The following is a 20,278-nucleotide window of genomic DNA, read 5'->3' as shown; positions in this document are numbered from 1 at the left end:
ATGGTGTAGGTCTGTTGTATTGGAGCTGAATATGTCGGTGGATCTACCATGGTTGTAATAGCACGCAAGTACCCTTCAATTGAAGCAGTTGTTGTGGACGTCCCTGTACCTTGTACCAATGCCTGAAACAGTGACCAACTCCCCATCAACGAGCTATGTCTAAAAGGTGTGGTGAAGCAGTTTAAAGAAGACAATATTTGCTTCAGCATTGATGCAGAAAAAAATGCAACCAAAGCAAATTTCATTTTTGGTTTCAGTCAGCACTCCAACCAAGACAAGATTGTGGTTGAAAGGTCAACAGCTCCCATCAAAACTGAAGAGGCAATCAGAAAGATTCTGACTCACTACAGTAAGAGCATCAACTTCTAATTCTCTCATACCCAGAGTTCCTTGCCGAGTGTCTATAGGAGGTATGGAAGCCCCATAAGGGCAAAAAGCAATTCAGGTGTTGAAGGATGTCTATGCCACCCCTAATGGGGGCTGAAGATCGACTCATATCAACCAGCCCGCGGCCTGTTGAACTTTCCAAGCTTGCTTCCACTGCCTTTCTGGCCCAAAGGATCTCATCTGTCAATGCCATGTCAGCACTCTATGTGGCAATTGGTGCTGATGTTTCCCAAGTGTCCCATGCTATTGGTAAGGAGTAAGGACTCTAGGATTGGGTCCAAGTTCCTTAATGCCAATGTTGACTTTGGTGGGTCCAACTTTCTTGACATATTCAACCAGATCTACGTCTATGAATGCAATGGCTTCCTTATGGTAGAAAACTATTGGAAACAGGTCATCAAGGATCGTTGGCCAAAAACCATTTTTGTCAACTGAGTTGTCTTTTCCATTTTCATCAGTCTCATGAAAGAAGATTATTGTTCTCGGTTTGCCTTCAAGAAAGATACAGGTTACACAGGGGAGACCAGTCATCAATGTGTGCAAAATCATTTACAACCAGGTTATTAAGGATCATGTCTAGAGGGACCTTCTAGTGGACAAGTTCGACCAGAATTACCCACGACCCCCATCTCTGCGAAGAAAGTGTACGTTGTTGGGATGCATACAACACAACAAAGGATGCCCATAGCATTCGAACTTTGACAGAGTGGGATGGATCCAGGACACTTGTTTATCAGAGGATATATAATAGCATACAGAAACCTACATTTGTGTTAGATGGGCAGAGTATAGTGAATGGGCACAGGCTTGGGGAGATGGGTTTTATCAGTTATTTGATTGGCAAACCCCTTGATAAATGGCTCAAGGACATAGTTTGCTATGATGCAAGAGAAACATAAACAAGGGTATCATTTGAGTGCTGCGGCATTTAGTATTGGAATTTGGGAGAAGCTATTTGATTCTTCAAAACTCAAGGTAGAGAACTAAAAAAAGAAAAAAAAAAGGTGTTTTGTCTTTTGGTTACATCCAATCGGTGGATTCCTATGCTTCATTCTTCAGCCAAATAAAGTCGATTATCATGTCATCATAGTTGGGTGTAGTCAGCTTTGTAAAAAATAAGAAAATAAATAACAAATAAAAAAAAAGTCAATTAAATCAATCAAGGATCATAAATCCAAAATCCAAAAAACAAAATATATGTATATATAAAAACAAAGAACAAAAAACAAATAAAAAAAATCAAAGAAATAAAACAAAGATCAAAAGAAAAAAAAATCAGATCAAGTCAATCAAGAATTAAAAATAAAAAAAGAGATAATAAATAGTAAAAAATCATAAATAAAAAATCCAAAAATAATAAAAAATACAAAATAAATGAAGGAAAACAAAGAGAAACAAGAAGAAGAAGAAGAAGAAGAAGAAGAAGAAGAAGAAGAAGAAGAAGAAGAGAGGGGAAATATAAAGGAATAAAAATTAAAATTAAAAAAAATTAAAAATTTCAAAAAATAAAAATAAAAAATTCAAAGAGAAGGAATGAGTTATAGCAAAATAAAGAAAGAAGCAGTTGCTAACTAGGTTATGTGGAAAGGAGAACACCATTGGGAATCTTAAATCTCCAACTCATCATGTAGTAACCCGATTGGTTTCCCAAGCCATGGCAAAAGACTTTGTCAAGAATGATCCTACAACCACCTCATCATCTATAGGTTTGTCCGTTTCAGTTGACCCAAACATACTGGCCTTGGTTTCATACACCAAATACCTCAAACTTCGGGAGCAGCTAGAGCATGTAATAGCCCAGTTCATGACCTTTCACGAAGAACATGTCAGATCAGAACCATCTCTTCCTTCCTCAACAAATAAAAGCACTCGTTCATTAGCATCGGGAACCTTTCCTGCCTTCACACCTCTGAATACATCAACAACTTTCCCACCTTTCACATCATCTCCATTCCCAACATCCGCCACACACAATACTACCTTTACACCACCCCTTTTGTGTTCACTGTTTCGTCACACCAGCCTCCACCCCAACTAGCCTCTACATTTGCAAAATAGTCCTACTGCCAGCCTCCACCCCAATCAACCTTTACCTTTGCTAAATAATCCGACTGTCAACCCCCACATTAGCCAACCTTCAGCTTTCTAAGGCAATCCTATACTCGGCCCTCTCCACCCCTTTCCAAAGAAGATAATCCCAAGTTCACTATACCACCTCCCCTATTTCAAAGCCCCATAAATGATGATGTGGAGAGATTGAAAGAAGAGATGAGGCAAGTGAAGGGAGTGCATAATTTGGGAATCACGGATTTTAAGGAGTTATGCGTATACTTGTAGGCCAAGCTGCCTGAGAAGTTCAAGATGCCTGATTTTGAGAAATACAATGGAAAAGGTTGTCCGTAGACTCACTTAAAAGTCTTTTGTGGGGATATGTTTCAATATGGTTCTAATGAGAAGCTCTTGATCCAAATGTTTCAGAAGAGCCTAACTAGGAGTGCTAAGATGTGGTTTACCAATTTTGAAAAAGAGAAAAAGAAATCATGGAAACGAGTATCTAAAGTGTTCTTATACCACTTTTCCTACAACATGGAACTAGTGCCAGATCGAGCAAATCTTGAGTCCATGACTCAGAATCCTAGAGAATCTTTCCTAGATTATGCTTATAGGTGGCGTGAAATGGCATCCAAACTGTGTCACCCCATGCCCAAGGAAGAAATGGTTAGGCTTTTTGTCAAGACTTTGAAAGATCCATACCATACTTTGTTGGATTCACAACCGCTCAAGGACTTCAACAAAGTGCTAAAAAGGAGCTGTCAGGATTGAAGAATCTCTTAGGCATGGGCGGATTAACCCACTAATGATTGGAGTAGGGGCAACCACCTCTAAGCCAAAGACGTCTGGAACCAAGTATCAAGGAGAGAATGAAGTACAATTCATATATGGCCATCCATCTAGCCTTGCAGCCACAAATCCATCTAATCTTTCTTTCAAGATGCCTACTCCAGTGCGCCCACAATCACGTCAATAGCAGCATTGAAGGAATGTGTAATCCATCACATGAATGGCCGAACCATGCTGGATGGTTGGGCGAATTTTCAAAAAATTTCTTTCACCTTCCGGGATTTGAATTCCTAGTTTTAGAAAAAACTAAAATTTTCAAGGATTGTTCTTGCACCGAAATTATATCAGATTTGAAACCAAAAGAAGGGAGAAGAATATCTAATACAGAATCCATAGATGTAGTTCCCAAGCTGGTAGTTCACGCCCAAATTCAATCCCAAAACCAGCCTCCATTAAAGATGGCGCAACTTGGAGTGAAGCCAGTTCAGCAACATAGTTTTTAACAAAATTGCAATCCAACTACATGGATTGAACAAGGGAGTTGAACACAAAATTTCTCTGATTTTTCTTGCAAATTTCAGAGGTGAAACTTATCAAGATCAGTCCAAGAAACTGGATATCAAACTAGGGTTTCTAGGCGACAAGAGCAGAGAGAGAGAGAGAACTGAAAGCATAGAATGATCTGGAGTAGTTCACCTCCTCCCCTTTTATAAGCCTTAAGGAGCACCACTCCTAATCGAATTAGGAGGTTTGTAATCCAAATCTTTATTTGGATCTAGACTCTATCAATAGATAAGTTTTATCATCTTACGAGAACGGGTGCTCCAAACCCATATTCACCCATGTCACATGACTGTTTAAGCTGTCATAATCAATTAATCCAACACCTAATGCAGTACCATAATCAATCCAACACCTTGGTGAATAACTAACTGTTGATCCTGCCTCATCCTAAGCTGTGTCATATTCAGTGGAATGAGGATTTGGTACACTTTTTGGGCGTGAACACCTACGTTTGGAGGAGCATTCTTGCATGGATTCCGTATCAGGTATATCCCTCCCTTGATTTGGTTTCATATTTGATTTGGTTTGGTTACAAGAACGAACCTTGAAAATATAGTTTTCTAAATTAGGAATAGGATTCTCAAATGGGAGTAAAGAAATTTTTGAAATTTTGCCCAACATTCCCGTAGGGTTTAGGACATATATGAATCTGTGCAAATGGGTAGAAAGCATTCTACCCGATTTGCACAATTAGCATTTTTTCTTGGATTTGGTTCCCAGATTATGAGAAAATGGTCTAGAAAATAAATCTTTATTATTCTCTGAAATTTATAGAATTATTCTGTGAATTTTCTTGAATTTTTGGGTTGCACATGTGATGGAGATTGAATCTTTATGGTGCCAAGATTGGCACACCCTTCAATGGTATCAGAGCCATCCATATGATGGATCTTCCACCCCTTCAGTGGTATCAGAGCCAGATTCAAGTCTTGAACCAAATTAGGACAGATCTGAATCTACACAAATGGGCAGAAAGTGTTCTACCCCATTGGCGCAATTAGTGTTTTTTCTTGGATTTGGTTCCCAGATTATGGGCAGATGATCTGGAAAATAAATCTTTATTCTCTGAAATTTATAGAATTTTTCTATGAATTTTTCTTGAATTTTTGGGCTACACATGTGATGGAGATTGAATCTTTATGGTGCCAAGATTGGCACACCCTGCGATTTCTATCTATTCAATTCTGGTCTGTAAATAATTTTTTTTGACAAATTTATAGGAATTTGATGTGATGTAATAATAGAAAAATTAGGTTTTTCTATTTTATTTCCATCTGGAGATCGCTGGAGCGCACAACTGAGGACAAGAAATTTTCGCAAAAACAAGTTCTGTGATTTGCGATTTTGCAGATATCGATTCCGCAATCTACGATTAATTGTTCTTTGCAGGTTTGCAGGATATCCAAGAAAATCACAGTGCATACCTCTGATATTAATATCTTGATAATTTGATTATCTTGAATTAATTTATTTTCATATCATTATTCTTGAATTAAATCTTGAACTGGACGCCAAAACTTGGGCCAATTTAGACCAGATTTGGTCCAAAGTGGTTGGACCGAATTGTTGCTTCGATGGGGTTGGTTTTTCTAACCCTAATTCAATTTAGGACAAAGAGTTGATGACCCACTTCAATCTTTAATTCGACCAATCTCTGTAAAACCTAATTTTAATATGATAATAACTGAATCAACCCTAAATTAGCTGCATGTGCCGAACTGCTTTTTGCAGTACAACCAATGTACCTAGATAATGTTATATGATAACATTATAGGATCTGTTGGGTTGATACTTATTTAATCTAATTAATGAAAGTTTCTATAGATATTCTAATCGATTAGATCAATTTATTCCATGCATGTGATGTATGAATGTGTGATATGCTACGTACATGGACCATAAGTACTTGGCCCATGATTATTTTGATAGTGGCTCTTACGCACACTATGGCTGAATGCACATCATTGCCATGGTGTTCATAAGATCATTTGATGATCTCCCCATTTGGTGGGCCCCACATCAGCTTCCTTCCTAAAGAAGAACCGTGCGGAATCCTAACCGTTTAGGACCCATTTAAATCTGGCTTTGAGAAATTCAGTGGGAGCCACTTTGATTTGACATAAATAAAACTAGGGCATAATATTTCGTTCCCTCCACTGAAATATGAGTGCATGTGATAGAGAGATTCATATGATGAACTCTCTAAAGACCTTCCATCATTAACATGAAGATGGGTCCTTCAGTAATGAGGAAATGCACCATAAAATTGGGCTATCCATTTGCCGTTGGATCTGTTGGATTATTTCATAAGATGATAGGGGTGTCATAGATCGATGTAGGAGGGGCCTATCCTAAAATGGAAGACTCTCTCACAGTACCTTGGCATTCACAAATATGATGGATAAGCACTCACCGGACAGAAAGGTTTAACCTAAAATGGCAATAAACCTTGTCTGACAGTAGCCAAAGGGAAAGCTCATGAGATGAGTGGATGTGATCCTTCATCGAAGGTGGTGGGGTTATGCAGTTGAAACAATTGGCTCCATGCACCCTATGTAGTTTCCCACATTTTCAGAGACATAGTTTGTAGTCTCCGTCACTAAGATAGGAGGGAAATCTTAGAGACTAACAAATAAAAATGTAACATAAATTAAAAACCATATCTATGTAGATAACATGAATCAAATCAGTTTGTGGAGTAATATTTGTTTTGCCTTTTATCAGAAATGGTAAACGGACAATTCTCCAAACTGTTGGACGACAATAAGCTTAAGGGCCCAAATTACGTTGGCTGGTATCATAACCTTATGTTGGTCCTAATGTCCAAGAAATTGGATAAGGTTACTAAGAACCCTGCTTTGGATCATCTGGGTGATAGGGCTTCTGAGGCCCACAGGAGGGAATATCAAGAATGGAAAGAGAAAAACTCTCTTGCCCGGTGTTATATCATAGCCTCCTTAGACAATCAGATACAATGACAATTCAATCAGATCTAAGTGTCCAAAGATATCTTGGATAGTATAAGGACAATGTATGAGGATTAGAATCGTTCTACTCATCAGAAAGTCCTAAAATAGTTTATGACCACACAGATGTCTAAGAACCAACAAGTTCATGACCATTGTCTTAAGATGATGGGATACATCAATGAACTGGAAGCTCTTGAATTCGGGCTAGATCATATCACCAAAGTTAATGCCATTTTGAACTCTTTGCCTCATTCCTTCAATCAATTCATAATGAATTACAATATGAACAAACTAAATGTTAGCCTCCAAGAACTCAACAATATGTTGCTGAGGGCCGAGAAACTAATAAAGAATGATAAGCCCATTTTCATGCTTGTTGAAGGTGGCAAATCGGGCAAGAAGAAGAGGAAGGCAAAGAAGAAACCTCAGAAGAAAACTAGCAAACCTAAAAAGCAGAGGAAGGACAAGGCATCAGATACTTGTCTTTTCTGCAAACAGATTGGCCATTGGAAGATGAACTGTCCTCAGTACCTAGAGACTAAGAAACAAAGTAATTTCGAATCCTTTGTCATAAAAACCAATATGTTGGTGACTTCTACTTTTTGGTGTATTGACTCTGGGGCTTCTACTCATGCATGTAACACATTGTAAGGGTTCAGAAAGCAAAAGATTGAGTGACGGTGAAGTAATTCTTTACTTGGGGACTTCTACAAGTGTGCAACTACAGCCATAGGAACTGTAGAAATGTATTTCAGAGAATGAACAATTACATTAAAAGATTCTCTTTATGTACCCAATTTGAGAAAAATTTTGATTTCTGTTTCAAAACTATATGCAGATGGATATTCTGTTCTCTTTAGTAATGTGATTATTATCAAAATAAATAACAAATTCCTTGCATATAGAGAACCTTAGAATGGTCTCTATGTTCTCCATCATTCTCTAGAAACAAATATAACCAAAATACATTGGATAATAACCCCAATAAAAGAACTCGTGATACAGTTAATTCCACGTGCATATAGCATTACCGATTTGGCCACACTAACATAGATCGTGTCACAAGGTTGGTAAATGATGGTCATTTGATTTTCTAATTGTAGAAGATATTCCAACCTGTGAACCTTGCTTTGAGGGTAAGATGACGAAATGACCATTTAACGGTAAGCCTGAAAGATCAGCAGGTACACTTGACCTTATACATACTGATGTATGTGGACCCCTGAATGTTAGGACATGTAACCAGCACATTTATTTTATAACATTCACCGAAGATCACTCTCGGTATGGTTACGTGTACTTAATGAAACACAAGTCTGAATCTTTTGAAAAGTTCAAAGAGTTCAGGCAAGAGGTCGAGAAACAGTTGGGGAGATACATTAAGGCCCTTCGATTAGATCGAGAGGCAAATATCTCTCTGACGATTCTATGGACTACTAAAAGGAAAATGGGATAGTATCACAACTAGCTCCTCCTACTACACCACAATTAAATGGTATGTCAAAAAGGAGGAACCGAACTTTATTGGATATGGTCTAATCACTTCTCGTACACTCGGAATTACCCACATCCTTTTGGGGTTACGCATTAGAGACTGCAATATACGTGTTGAACCAGGTTCCAACTAAATATGTTCCGACGATTCCCTATGAGCTTTGGACTAGTAAGAAACCAAGTGTTAGACACTTGAAGATTTGAGGTTGTCCGGCACATGTTAAAAGAACAAGTGCTGACAAATTGGAATCTAAGACCAGTCGTTGCCTATTTATAGGTTACCTAAAAGGCTCTATAGAGTATTTATTCTATGATCCAAGAGAACAAAAGGTGTTTTGTAGTCGAAATGCCCATTTCTTGGAGGAAGATTCATCTTGAACAATCATCGTCAAGAAGTTGTTCTTAATGAGGAGAGCTCAGGGATAGTGGGAGATGTCCCATAAGCTCCAGTTAATAACCAACCTAGGAGATCTACCCGGGCATCCAAGCCTCCAGTTCACTACAGTCATGACCAAGAAAGTTACTTAGTGGAAGCCACGACCAGTGAGGAGGATCCCGTGACTTATACAGAAGGTATGTTGGACATAGATTCCTTGAAGTGGGTAGATGCCATGAGAGATGCGATGTACTCAATGAAGATCAATGGAGTCTGGACTCTAGTAGATCTGCCCCTTGGGGTAAAAGCAATTGGTAGCAAATGGATCTATAAGAGGAAGAAGGGCCCCAATGGTAAGGTTGAGACCTATAAGGCTCATCTTGTGGCGAAAGGGTACACTAAAAAAGAATGAATCAATTATGAGGAAACCTTTTCGCCCATGGCCATGCTTAAATTCATTAGGATCCTGTTAGCTATAGTAGCATACCATGACTACGAGATTTGGCAAATGGATGTGAAAATTGCGTTCCTGAATGGTGATCTTATTGAAGATATCTATATGCAGCAACCGCAAGGTTTTATAGCTGTAGGTCAGGAAGACATGGTATTTAAACCTAATCAATCCATATATGGACTTAAGCAAACTTCTATGAGCTTGAACATCCGGTTTGACTCTACTGTCAAATAGTTTAACTTTGAACAGAATTCGGATGAGCCCTGTGTTTATAGGAATACCAATGGGGATAAGGTTACATTCTTGGTTCTGTATGTAAATGACATTCTACTCATTGAAAATGATGTAAAAATGTTGACTACGGTGAAAGTATGGCTTTCACAGTAATTCTCCATGAAAAATCTTAGAGAAGCCTCTTATAGCTTGTGACTTCGATTCTATAGAGTTAGATCGAAGAAGATAATAGGATTATCCCAATCTACTTGCATTGACAAGATAGTCAAAATTTACAGTAGGCATAGAGTCACTCTCTCTAAGGGTATGTCTCCCAAGACACTTGAGGAGATTGAGGGCATGAAGAAAATTCCCTATGCCTCTATCGTAGGGAGCATCATTTATGCCATTCTGTGCACTTAGCCAAACATTGCTCAAGTCGTGAGTGTGGTAAGCAGATACCAATCTAACGTAGGACAAGATCATTGGACCACTGTGAAAAACATACTGAAATATCTTCGAATGACAAAAGAGTTTTGTCTACTATTCAGTGGTAGTTCATTACAGATCCATGGGTATACCGATACCAATTTCTAGTCAGACCTAGATGATAGAAGTCTACATCTAGATACATCTTTACGGTGGGGTCCTATGTGGTTAGCTGGAAAAATAACAAACATGGGTCTACTACAAATTTCACAACCGAAACCGAGTACATTGCCGCAAATGAAGCTGCCAAAGATGTCGTATGAATGAAAAAGTTCATTCAAGAGTTAAGAGTAGTTCCATCCAACACATCACCCATTCCATTGTTGGGTGACAACATTGGAGTCATTGCTCAAGCTAAGGAGCCACGAACTCACTTGAAGTCAAAACACATCGAGAGGAAGTACCATGTACTACGGGAGATAGTTGGAAGAGGGGACATTCTGATTCAGAAGGTAGCATCAAAGGAAAATGTAGCAGACCCATTGACTAAGCCGCTGATATAGAAAGTGTTTGAAAAACACGTAGAAAGTATGGAACTATGGCTTATACCTTATTGGATCTAAGTGCAAGTGGGAGCTTTTAGACAGTGTATGCCCTTAGCTCCAATCAGCATGATGTACATTATGAGGAGCTACATGTTGATTCTGCCTCATCTTAAGCTGTGTCATTTTCAGTGGAGGGAGGATTTGGTACACTTTTTGGGCGTGAACACCTACATTGGGAGGAGCATTGTTGCATGGATTCCGTATCAAGTATATCCCTCCCTTGATTTGGTTTCATATTTGGTCCGATTTGGTTACAAGAACGAACCTTGAAAATACAGTTTTCTAAATTGGGAATAGGATTCCCAGATGGGAATAAAGAAATTTTTGAAATTTCGCCCAACCATCCTACAGGGTTCATTCATCCATATGATGGATCTCCCATCCCTTCAAACATATCAATATCTACATGAAACAGTAATGTATTTTTATTCATTTACAATAAATGTATTTGTACATTAATCTGATTAGAGCTAAGGGCATATATTGTCTAATAGGTCTCACTTGCACTTAGATCCAATCGGGTACAAGCCCAGTCCTATACTGTCCATGTGAATCTCAAACACTTTCAATGTTAGTGGCTCAACCAATGGGTCTACCACATTCTCCGCTAGTTTTACATTCTAATTTAGATTTCTCCTCTACTAACAATCCCCTGTAGATCCGGTGTTGTCAGACAATAGTGGAATGGGTGATATGGTAGGATTCCAAATTCCAAGATGAATTTCTTCATCCATACTATTTATTAAGTAGCCTCACTTACAACAATGTGCTTGGCCTTGGTCGTGGACTGATTTTCTTACTACATAAAGTCCCAAAATATCCAGATATAGAATTTCTATCATTTGGGTCAGGCTGGAAGTCGACATCAGTGTAACCGATCATCTGTAGTGAACCACCACTGAAGATAAGACAATAGTCTTTAGTCCTCCGTAGGTATTTTAGTATGTTTTTCACAGCAGTCTAATGCTCTTGTCCTTGGTATGATTTGAATCTATTTACAACACTAATAATTTGGGCAATGTCTAGCCGAGTACACAACATAGCATACATGATGCTTCTTACGGCTAAGGCATAGGGAACCTCTCTCATGTCCTCAATCTCCTCAGGAGTCTTAGGTAACATTCCTTTGGAGAGAGTGATTCCATGCTTGAAAGAAACGAATTCTTTTGCAACATATTATTGCAATTTTCTTAATTAGTTCTTCAGCTCCTTGCAACATATTGTTGAGCTCTTGCAATCTAACTTTTAACTTGTTCATGTTGTAGTACATGACAAATTGATTAAAGGATGAGGGTAAAGAGTTTAGGATGATATCAGTCTTGTTGTCATCGTCAAGTTGGGAGCCAAGAGCCTTCAATTCATTTATATAATCTATCATATGCAAGATGTGATCATGAACTAGTTAGCTCTCGATCATCCTCGTGATATCAATAGTTTGTGGACCTTTTGTCTTGTAGAACGATTTTATTCCTCATACATGATTTTAAACTATCCAGGATATCTTTGCAAATATCAATTTTGTCAAACTGTCTCTAGATAGTATTATCCAAGGAGACTATGACATAACACCAAGCAAGATAATTTTTCTCTTCCCGCTCTTGATATTCCTTCCTTCTTGCCTGAGAAACCCTATCATCCAAATGTTTCGGTGCCAAGTTTTAGGCAACCTTGTCCAATTTCTCGGATGTGAACACCAGGTTTAGGTTACGAAACCAGTTTGCATAGTTGGGTCCTTTAAACTTATTGTCATCTAACAATTTAGCAAACTATCTATGTGCCATTTCTGGTAAAATGTACAATTAATTAGTCCACAAACTTAATATTATTTCATGTTCTCTTTAATATAATAGAACTTTATCTATGTTCCACCTCCATTTTTTCATTTCTAAGATTTTCCTCCTATCTTAGTGACGAGAACATAGTTCATGTCCTTGAAAATGTGGGAAATCACATAAGTACATGGAGCCAACTGTTTTATTTGCATAACCGCACCACTTTCAGTGAAAATCACATATCCATCTATCCAATGAGCTTTCCCTTTGGCCTCCATCAAACAATGTTCACTGTCATTTTAGGTTAAATCTTTTAATTGTTAAGTGCAGCCCCATCATATCGGGAGCCCCAAGGTATCGTAGAAGAGTCTTCCATTTTAGGATAGGCCCCTCCCTCTAGACTATGATGCCCCTATCATCTCATGAAGCAATCCCACTAACTATCTCAGTGAAATGGATAATCCAGTTTTATGGTGCATCTCCACCCACCAATTCAGCCCATTTTTATGCTAAGGATGAAAGACATTTAGAGATATCATCTTATGATATTTCTTATCTCATTGCACTTATATTAATCATGAGGGAACACGTATATCAGTTCATAGGTCAGATTTAGGTCATACCATAGGATTCCCATGAGGTTCCTCTTAAAGAGGAAGCTATTGAGGGGCACATTAGAAAAGATCATGCAATGATCGATGGGCATCATGGAAATGATGTGCATTCAACCTTGATGTTTGTGGAGACCCACATATGTGAATACATGGGCCAAGCACTTATGGCCCATGGATGAATCACATCCATTCAACACATCTCATTGTTAGACAGTGTATGCTCTTAGCTCCAATCAAATTGATGTACTTTTGACATTTATTGTAAATGAATAATAGTACCTAATTGACTCATGTTATATATGGTGTGTTTTTGTGTAATACCCTTAAACTGGACACTTATGAGACTCGTGTTAGCTTAGAATCTTCACAATCGTTGGATAGACATGGAGATGTTTATCTTGCCAAGGCTGACACTAATATGCTGCCAAATCGTTGGGGTGGCTTGTCTCAGTTGCTAGGGTGAGACCTGAAACACATGTAGTGTGGGTTTGTTTGAAACTCTGAAATGGACCATTTTCCAGTTATGCCCGGGACCTTGGAGATAGATGGGAAAAACTGAAAAATTACACCTAACCCCTAGACTCGATTATGGTATTACACTAGGCGTTGAATTGGGCTGTCTTTGATATGCCAATCAGTGAGATCCTTAGCAAGGGTCAAAACCTGGGTATGCTGGGGTAGTATAAGAATTCACCTAAGTGGGTGATCGTAGTGATAGAATAAGCCCCTTTGTCGAACAAAGTGAATGATCAGGGAATGCACTCTCTCTGATAGAAACTTAAACTACCAATAGCTGATTTCAAACTTGTTGGAATTTGTTTTGCATAATATATTTATATAGAGATATACATATTTATTATGGTTCCACAAAATGTTTGCAAAAGGTTGTAGTTCCCGAGATCCATGTGAGCAGAGAGTGCAACATTGTACCTTGCAGCGGAGGGAGAGATCATCTCTTGTCGGACAGTGTTTGATCATTATGGATTGAGAGGTTAAGTGTAAGACCATTTAGGGCTTTTACCTAATGAGCTAATCTCACTAAAGTCCATAGTCCTTGGGCCTTCATAAGATGGCTGGACCCAATGAACCATTTTCTGATAGGATTATGAAGCTGACCTAGAGAGGTTATAAATAGAGGGTGAAATCCTTCTATTAAACACTTTTTGCAAATCCCAAATCTTCTCTTTGTTCTTGCTTCCCTACCCAATTCGATCTCAATTGTCTTGGACTGATTAAGAATAGTTCTTGATTCAGATTCTTATTGGAAGAATCATATATGAAGTTGTGCTCACATCCCCTACGTGATCCTTGTTGAAGGATTGCAATTCTTACTGAAAAATTGTTTTGCTAATCCTACCTCATCCTAAGCTATGTCATCTTCAGTGGATGTGGGATTTGGTGACTTCTTTGGGTGTGAACACCTACGTTAAAGGCTACTTGCATGGATTCCATATCAGGTATATCCCTCCCTTAATCTTGGTTTCAAATTTGGTTTGGTTTGTTTCAAGAACAAACATTGAAAAATACAGTTTTTCTAAATTAGGAAATATGATTCCTATAAGGGAGAACAATTTTTTTTGAAATTTCGCCCAGCCGCCCTGCATGGTTTGGCCATCCATATGATGGATATCCCTTCCCTTCACTCTTACACACACATAATTGATCCATATCAATTCAACACTTGTAAAACCCATATCCATTTCGATTAACACAGGATTCAGCCCATCAATGGACCAAATTATCCAATAATTTTATCTTGCCATATGGGCTAAACTGAAAAAAAAAAAGTTCGGCCCATATAGCAGTCCATACTGAAATGGGCTAGTCTTGCTTTAATCTAACATAAAAAGGGTTTTTCAAGTATGGGCCATATTGGTCCATGTAATGGGCCATCAAATCCCTGGCCTAAAATTGATTTTGGGTCACTTAAACAATGATCCAAGGGTCTGTGAATAGACCACAAAGAACCATAGGTTTGGCTCAATAAGATTGGATCAAAACTAGGTCAAATCAGCCAGGGGTTTAGTGTTCAAAACATGCATCAATTCACATAGGTAATGATATGAAATTTCAGTTATGATTCACAATCAAATCAAAAAATAAATAGAAGATAATCATAATAAATGGTTAGGGTTGATAGTGTGATGGTTTGAATCCAATCTGGACAAAAACTGCATCCCTGCGAAACTATAATCTACAGATCGATCTCCATCTACGATGTTTGTCTTCTCAACATGGTTCGGCAATTTCTCCAATGTATAAAAATAGAAAGACCCTAATTTCTATTGCTTACATTAGAAAAACATAATACATTATTTCTAGAAAAGAAAAATAATTAATTATAGACAAAATACTCAAATTAATAAGTCTAGTGTGTACAGATCTTGTCACCATCAAGATTTCGATCACCATCACACTTTCAGCCCAAGAATTCAAGAATTCATGATAAAAAATTATATAATATAATAGACCTGAGAACCAAATTCTTAGAGATTTTTGTTAACTACTTAAATCGGCTAGACTAGTTCTTACCGATTTGAGTTTTGTCTTAAATCTAGTTTAGTTCAATCCAAGGGCTGAAACCTAGTGCTTTGATACCACTATTGGAAGGGTTATGATCCATCGTATGGATGGCCAAACCATGCTATATGGTTGGGCGAATTTTCAAAAAATTTCTTAATCTTTATAGGAATCAAATTTCCTATGTTTTGAAAAACTGCAATTTTCAAGATTAGTCTTGCACTAAATTGGACTAAATTTGAAACCAAACAAAGAATGAGAGTTATACTTGATACAATTACCACAAACATAGATCCCAAGGTGGAAGTTCACGCCCAAATCAGTCCTAAAACTAGCCTCCATTAAAGATGACATAGTGTATATGTGAAGCTAATTCAGTAACACAATTTTTAGCAAAACTACAAACCAATTGCTTGGATCGAACTGGGAAAGGTGAGCCTGAAATTCCTCTAAATTTTACTTGCAAAAATTAGAAGAAAACTGATCTCTATGAGTCTTTGAAAGCCTAGATCGTGATAGGGTTTCTTGAAAGTCAAAAGAAAAGAAAAGAGAATAAGAGAGAGTCGTCTTCTAGTTTGGTTCGCCCTTTTCTTCTTTTATCTCCTTATGAATCACTCTCATGATCAAATTAGAAGATTATCCAAACTAATTTGGATCTTGACTCTCTTAAGAGATAAGCCTTATACTCTTAAGAGAATGAATGTTCCATACTCATTTCCAAACCCATATTTGACCTAGAGCACATGACAATTAAGTTGTCATGTGACAAGTTACTTAATCTTATTAATTATGGGCCTTTGGCCCATTTCTTTCAAAGGCTCACGACCCAAGATGTTGCATGGCCAACTTAGGCCTAATTTGTATGGCGTGGAACCCACAATGACCTCGCATAAGTCCACATGGATTCAACCCAGTCTCTATGAAAAGGCTTAGCTGAATTTATTGATAAATGCAATGAACCCCTGAGCGCATCACTATGGGCTCAATATGGGCCCAACACTTACACCTAAATTATCATTGAATTCAACCATTCTATGAAGACCCAAGGATAATGGACTTAAGTAAGATAAAGTCCACTAGGTAATCAACCCTGTAATGGTCTCTTACACTTAATCTCTAGGCCCACAATGATTCCAACACTACCTAACAAGGAAAGATCTCTCCCCTGGCTGCAAGGTATAGTGTCACACTCTTTGCTCGGTTGGATCCCGTGAATTAAAATGCAAACATTTTTCATAAAACATTAATATAAATATCGTATAAATATGTTTTGCAAAACCAAAATCTCAAACACGGTTGAAATCCATTACTGGCAGTTTAGGGTTCCATTAGAGAGTATAAGTCCTATCATTCACTTTATCTGACAAAGGGATCAATCCTATCATTATGATCACCCACTCAGATGAATTTTTAGATTGCCCCAACATACCCAGGTTTTGACCCTTGATGGATCTCACTGATTGGCATATCAAAGACAACCCAACCCATCAATTTCTAAGGTCCAAGGCATAACTAGAAAATGGTTGGGTTCGGTGTTTCATCTAAACATACATTGCATGTGCTTTGGGTCTCACCCTAACATTAAAGGCAATTTGCCCCAACTTCTTTGGCAGCACATCAATGTTAGCCTTGGTAGGATAAACTCCCCAAGTTTATCCAATGGCTGAGAACATTTTAAGCTAACACGAATTTCATAAGTGTCTAATTTAAGAGGTAATTACACAAAAACATACCAATATCAACATGCAACTATAATGTACTTTTATTCATTTACAATAAATGTATTTGTATATATCTATCTAATTGAAGCTAAGGGCATACACTATCTAACAATGTCTACTGTTATGAGTGAACGTCACTTTATATATTGTTGGTTATTCTAACCTCTTCTGTTGCTCTAGGTTTCTTTTGCTTATACTCCCTCCAATGTTGTTGTATTGCCTATCATCAAGCAATTGGTAGAGGAGTTGGATGCTCTGTACCTTGCAACTATAGAGGAGAAACTGCCATCATCCGAAACTAGTGCTACTGGTGCTTCTAATGACATGGTTTCTTCTATAGGAGACCACCTGGGAGGTGATGGTGCCTTTGGAGGGAGTGCAACTGTTGAAGATCTTGTGTTCTAGAAGACCTTGTTATCGGGAGCGACCAAGTAGAGTCGTCTGCCTCACTAACTTAAGGCAAGAGCAGGCATCAATTTGTTGGGGAACATTCAGTAGTTAATGGTGGCAGCGAGGAGCCAAGGGTCATTGCAGACATTTAGTCGATAGTGATGGACATAAAGGGTGATTCTATTGGTGATGTAGAGCTTTCGACAGAGCTTGCAGTGGTGTAGCACAAATTGATAAAGCACTATGCGAGGGAGGAGATGGTGCTGCTCGAGTTTGTAGTGTCAGACCCTATTGTTGTACAAGGTATTCATAGGCGGAAGCAATTCATAGTTTCCCAAAGTGTTGCAAACACAGTATCATTGATTATTTAGAAGGGATGGTTGCTAGTTGTCGAGTTTCCTCCCATGGTCATGAGCGCTTCGTTGAACACTATGCCAAGCTGATGAACTCTATCATGTCATAGTCTATGGAATCACTCTCATGGTCTCTTTTTGCCCGATGGTTAAAGACTTGTGCTTCCTTCGTTGTAATGGGTTTCAATATGAATCATATCCAAGAGTGAATAATCCGCATGGCCCATGTTTTTTGGAAGGCCGATTATAGAGATTGTAATCCGATGTCTTCCAGAGACCGAGATAATCTTCAAAAGTGGTTGAAGTTTATAGATGCTTGCATTGAGAAGAGTGAGGATGCGATAGCAATCCTTCTTGAGGAAGTTGCTTGTAAGTAGAAAAGGTTGTCACAGCTACGGGAGGAGCATGAGGAAATTGTTGAGGCCTAGGAGCAGATGGTGAAGCTGGAAGTGATCTCTAGGATGAGTGACGAGTGGTTCAGGCTCAATTGAATAGATGTTCTGTTTCGATTTCTTGTATTGTTTTGGCTTGTAAATGTAAATCTTATTCATTTTGCTTAATGAAAAACTTTGGTTTCCTATGTGGGCCATTTTCTTCATGCCTGTTACTTTGTATTTTGGTATTCCCCTTGGTCTGGAAAGGCATGTATCTTATTATTGTTAGGATCATAATGAAACTCCATAGTAATGACAATGTGAAGGGGGCCCTTGCCGTTGAGAATGGAATGGTCATAACTGAGTGAGACAATGAGCAATGTTTAATGAGTTAAAAGTGGCTAAGGCACCTACGTAGCGTCATGGTAGTAGATTATTAGAGTGATGCAAAGTGTGTGTGCTTGTGATGAGCATGAAATATTGTCTAATTCCCGTGATGGGTGTTTAGTGATATCTCAAGTCCATGATGGACCTTGTGTGTTATTGGTTTGTTGTAGTGGTTTCCTATCTATTTTGAGTATTTGTTGTTTCTTGAGGTAGTCAAGTCATGATCTTGTGGTGTGGTTTGATCCCCCCTGGTCGAGTTATAATCTGTTACCACTCTTTTGATTGGGTGAGACCTCACGGGCTCCGTGCTTGTATTTGTTTGTGATGATTGTCTTGGCATAATAGAATTTTTTGCTTATTGTATCATGCATATGATTTGTATTTATTGCCTAGATGTCTGATGTCGTAGGAGGTAGATGGCCACTTGCAGTCACTGTGCCTCATGTGAACTTCAAGACTAGGGTTACCAGAGCCTTCCTGGTGTTTCCAAGGGATGTAACCTTGGTCCTAGGGTTGTTGGGGGATGTGACTTTGCGCTAGGGGGTTTCCAGAGCCTTCCTAGGGTTGCCAGAGGATGCAAACTTGCGCCTAAGGTTGCCAAGGCCTTCCTAAGGTTGCTAAGGGATGTGAACTTGCATCAGGGGTTGTCAGAGCCTTCCTAGGGTTGTCAAGGAATATGAGATCGCACCTGGGGTTGCTAGGGAATATGAAATTGCACCTAGGGTTGCTAGTGCCTTCCTGGGGTTACCAAGGGATATGAAATCACGCCCAGGGTTGCCAAGGAATATGAGATCATGCCTTGGGGTTGCTAGGGAATGTGAGATTGTGCCTGGGATTGTCAGGGAATTGACATTGTGTCTGGGGTTGCTAGGGCCTTCCAGGGGTTGCTAGGGAATATGAGATGTTCGTCGATTCAAGCATATTAAATAGTTAGTGAGAAAAGAGAATTATTATGAATCTTGTAATGTTCCAATTAACATAGATTTGTAGCAAGCAAATGATGATGTGATATACACCTAAAGGAAGTAAAATTTCATTAATAGTCCTATAATGATTCGATACACAGATTTGAGAAAGGGAAATTTTCATTAACAGGTGTATAATGATTCAGTATACATAGATCAGGACATATGGAAGGAGCAACACTATTCATTATACAATTTGAGCCAATGGTCATTCATCATTTCATCCTATTCGTTTGTGTGGGGGTCCCATAGTACATAGTACCTAGTTAGGTGTGCTTTCTTGATAATGTATGGTCAGACCCAATTAGGTGCGAACTTTCCAGATGACTTGCTTTGTTGCACATGTAGGACTGCACTTTGTCCCTTAAACTTTCGGGGTTTGGCCAACTTGTTGAAATTTGATCCCATGAGTTGTTTGTATTTAATTTGTCTTTGGAGAGACTTTTCTTTATCCTCATTTACGAATTCTAATATATCAAAGAGTGTTTGGTTCATATCTTAAAATCCTATTTGATTATTCCCAATCGCCAAAATTAGTTAGGGTTTTTAGTTATTCCATTTTGATTTTGAGTTTTCTCATTTCTGTGATTCGTTTTAAGTTGTAACAATAAAAAAAATTGCAACTCCAATGAAAAATTTGAAAAATTGATACAAGAGATGAAAGATCAAACACTAATCTTATATAAAAATATGAGATACACCAATGAATCAAATGATTTGGGATTTGAGAGAGATGTAAGAAGAGGGCAATTAGTGTTGTAGTGACGGTTGAACCGCTGACTTGAAAACCGGAAGCCAAAGTGGTTTTGTTTTTTGGTCGGTTTTTAAAATATTGATTTTAGTCAAAAGA

At 38.3% G+C, this 20,278-nt stretch overlaps 1 pseudogene; it reads left to right on the top strand.

Moving 5' to 3' along the window:
• Window positions 1–1,286, top strand: LOC148874291 (UDP-glucose 6-dehydrogenase 5-like; annotated as a pseudogene).
• Window positions 1,287–20,278: the final 18,992 nt, after the last annotated feature.

This window comes from Nelumbo lutea, chromosome 1 (genome assembly GCF_056320005.1).
Source record: "Nelumbo lutea isolate HS-2025 chromosome 1, American lotus-T2T, whole genome shotgun sequence".
Lineage (NCBI taxonomy): Eukaryota > Viridiplantae > Streptophyta > Magnoliopsida > Proteales > Nelumbonaceae > Nelumbo > Nelumbo lutea.
This window is presented reverse-complemented; position numbering and strand designations above follow the sequence as displayed.